Source organism: Falco rusticolus, chromosome 1, assembly GCF_015220075.1.
Source record: "Falco rusticolus isolate bFalRus1 chromosome 1, bFalRus1.pri, whole genome shotgun sequence".
Lineage (NCBI taxonomy): Eukaryota > Metazoa > Chordata > Aves > Falconiformes > Falconidae > Falco > Falco rusticolus.
The window spans coordinates 96,628,320-96,632,664 of NC_051187.1; positions in this window are offsets into that span (position 1 = coordinate 96,628,320).

Below are 4,345 nucleotides of genomic sequence, written 5' to 3' on the forward strand. Positions count from 1 at the left end.
GAGTGATCTCCCTGTCCTTATCTTGACCCACAAGCCTTTTGTTATATTTTATATCCTCTGTCTACCTGAGGTGGAGAATGCTAGAGCAGCTTTGGTGAGCACCTGGTCTCCAGCCAAAGTCAACCCACCACACAAACCATCCTGAATCACCTCCACTGATCATTATGTCTTCCATATCCTTTCAGTTTCAACTATTTTCTCCCTAACATGCGTTTGTAGATGTCTGTATAACCATACTACCTCTGACTTGAGAAAGCTTTTTTGTGGGAAGATCTTGCGCTGTATGAAGAAAAGATGGTATGATCTTAATTTATGTGAAGAAACACAATATGTTATGAATAAAATTGTCCGTGCTAACTCCTTGTTCTGATGAAATTACTCACTGAAAAAGACAAGTCAGATAGCCCAAGGACATGTCAATTCTATTGATTTTGGTTCACTGATTTCTGAGTGCTTGGTTTCTATCACCTATGGAAATCTCCTTGCATTGTCAATAGTAATGTATCACATAAAGAGAAAAGATAGCAACATAAGATTATTAAGAATGAAATGAACAGACCAAACTATGTACCTTCCCTTATTATGAGCTGGGTCTATATCAAATATAGGCTCAGAGAAGAGTCTGCTCAGAGCTTACTTTACATATAGGCTCAAAGATCTTTTTTCTGATTCTGTTCAGCAGCAGCAATTCATCAGAACCTCTGTTTAGCCTTCATTCTTATTCCAGAACTGTATCAGAACTGTTTTTGCAAAAGAACTAATAATCCTATGCTGGAAAAAATATACAGGTAAGAACTCTACCCCCACCACCTTGATGCCTCTTCTGTATTTCCACCACTTTAGGCGTGAAGCTGCCCACACTCAGTATATTCACTAAGAGTCTGGCATAAGGCATTTAAATCTGACTCATATCCTACCTAACTGGTGAAAGGTATATTATATTATAAAGTGTACTATATAGTACTATATTTATACTATTAACTTTGAGCTTAATGTCAAACATATTTCTAGAATAACTTAGGTAACTTATATAGGTTATTTAAAAAGACTTAGAAATCGTGGAAATAAATTCAGCTTTGGCACATAGATAATGTATCCTTTCTAACAAGGAAAGTATTTGAAAAGAAACTTTTATTGCATCTTACATTTGTTGCAAAGGAGGCTTTTTTTTTTTTTTTTTTTAATAGGCTTATTCCTTTTAATATATGCTCATTTAGCTGGACTACCCTTTCCTTCAGTGCATTATAAAGCATACATGGTAATAGAAATTGGCAAGATAGCAAAAACATATTTTTTCTTAATGTTGACTATGAATTGGTGACAAATTCATGCAGTAAAACTTCTTATTGTGACTTCATCCTAGATAGTGCTATATAAAGAAATGTCTGTGGAAGTATTATCTGCTTTGCATTTCATTCTGCATGATAGATTCAGTTGAAGCCTACTATATGGTATGTTAAAAAAAAAAAAAAAAAAGACATTAAATAGCTTACCACAGAATGGAATGATCGTCAGAGAAAGAAGTAGTGTTCAGATTGTACAGAAAATACAGATAGTAGTTGATACAGGGTTTGGACACAGGTAACAGTTGATACTTTTGACATTGTTTTCATTAATCACTGATAACAAAACCAGTTCCTTGCCACAGTGACACATACGAAGATAGGTGTTATGAGCTTCATTGTATTTAGGAATACAGATTTAGTGAAGGATAGTCAAAGTTAGTATATGATATTACACACATGCATTAAGATATTAAGGAAGTAATGTTGAGAAATAGTGTCTGTAAATTGCAATACCTGATTGATTAGTCAGTAGTATCTATTGACAAAAGTTCTAAAGGAAGGGAAATGAAGTAGCACAACAAGAAATAATAACTTTGTGGAGCTAAAGCAGAGTTCACTAATGGCATGGCTAAGGTCCAGTCCAGTGACAGCCAGTATGTGCAAGCCTGGAACAAAAAGGAGATGATAACTTCTCCGAATGACAGCATAGCCACTCTTCTTGAGGACTTTCAACACAATGCTATAAAACGTATTTTGTTTTTTTCATGTGTATGCAGATTCTGTTGCCTTTGATGAGCCTTCCTGACCTGTGAACCCCATGCATTGAGTGTTGCAGCTGATTATATGTATCACATAGGAAATTAGGGATTGTTGGGATGGGAGCGTTTATAAGACTGGTAAATCAGTTTTAATCTTCAAAATAAAATTTAGCTAGATTGGCATTCATTAATGACATGGTACATGCTTACAGATCTTACATACCAGTTATCATTGTCACTACTTTTTCTAAAGAGTCAGTTCATAATATTAACATCTTATATTAGCTGTGAGTATGCATAGCTAGTGGCTACAGCCCTTTCTGAACCTTAGGTGTCCAGACAGTCAGCCTTCATAGCTTCTTGATAAAAGAAGCTGGAAATGCAGCAGGTTCTGGTCTTTTTTTCCTCTCCCTCTGGCTCGTCAAATTTGGTGTCTTTTCCTTTTGTAAGACAGTTGAGTTTCGAAAGAATTACTAACCCTTGGCCTCTCCTCCCTCTAGACTATGCATTCTGCAACACAGAGGCAGGATTATTTTCCCAGGACATGGCACGTGCCTTCTCCTGCTGCTCAACTCTTTTTTATCTTTGCTCAGCTGCTGCTCCTTTTCTAAAAGCAAAACCTGTCTTCACCCAGCTCTCAGGGCTGTGTTTTCTCAGTGAATAGTAATTGACCATCAGTGAATGGTTTATCATTCTGGGGCCTCCGCTTTCAACCTGTGTTCATATTTTCAAGGTCTTTATTGTTATCCCTTAATAAAATTGTACCTTGTAAGAAGAGGCAGCAGACACCAAGCTCTGTTCACACAGTAAGTTCTCATGACTAGTTCATAGCAAGACTAATAGGCTACAACTAGGGCCTTGCACAAAAGGTACAGCTAACACGAGGCCTCTGTCCTGCAACAAAGGATGGAAATTCTATTTTTACAGGACCGCCAGGTACAAAAATGCTTATACAATTATAAAATATCAGTATGCTTAATGCTTAAGTTCAGAACAAGCTAGTGTTAAAGTCTACTTAAAGTAATTCTACTTTTGCAGATTCAAAAGGCCTCTGCTTTTAGCTACACACATTTAAACTGTCCAAGTACTACATTTACTACTGGCAATGTCTGTGGCAATTCCTTAGGAAGTGCAATGTAAGTTCTTTGTTAGGACACATCTTGCAATCAGAAGATTTTTGGATACTTAAAATACGCAGCTGTCATTCAAAGGGTCTGTTCTGCAGCCATCCAACCCAGCTCATTTTGTCCAGGGAATTCCCTGACCACTTAACAGTCTTTGTAGTGTTCATGCCTAGAATTGCACTGGCAGAGGACCGAGAAATCTAGGTCCTGCAAAAACTGTGTAAAATGTAAAAATGAGTGTTTAAACAATAGTTAGATTAGTCTATTCAAAGGCCTGATCCATTAGGAGTAGAAACTTCCCGTTACATTGGTACAGTCCTGTGTGAAATCATGGACCTAATACCTTGACTATTCATATTGCATATATATTAGCTCAAATGTATAATCTGTTCTAGAATATACTGAACAATATAACTGCATAATATCTTAGAGCATGGATGTGTCAGTATGATTTCCATTAAATATGTGCAGGACATACAGTTGTGCTTTAATACTTCTTTGATAAATGGAGTATATACGAAATCATTTTATTCACAGGATCTGTTTACACACTGGGTTACATCAGGTGTTCTAACTGCAATCTAAAGTCATCGTATAAGAATGACCACCCTATTTCTGATGGAAGAAGCTATTTAGTTGCATCACTATGCAGTGCACCCAAATAATGAACTTTTAATATAAATCTGTCTAACAAAAGACTGTATATTATCACAGGAGATTTTTACTTCCCCTACTAGCTTTGACCATAATTTGAAAGAAAGACATGATTCATTGTTCTCAGAATCATGTCATTTTTTTAATTCTTGCTATTTAAGGGGGAAAAGAAACAGGGAGAGAAAAACCAACAGTAAATAGCAGAAAGAATTCCAGAAGCAAGTGTCATACAGAAATGCAGTACAATAATGAAAGCACTTTGTAAAATGTACCACCACAGGAAGAAGGAAACAGCTTTTATCTTTACTGTGTTTAGGTATTTCTGCTTGCATCTAGTCTCCAGTAATACAGTTCTCCAAAGCCTCAGTTTATATGCCCTTCTTTTTCATCTGGTGACAAACTATATGCTTTCTCAGAACCCTATCTCACTTATGGAGATTTGACATCTGTAGGAGACCATGTAATAGCAGTCTGAAGAGTCTGTTACAAAATATGCTCTTTCCATGGAGGGAAAGAATGCATT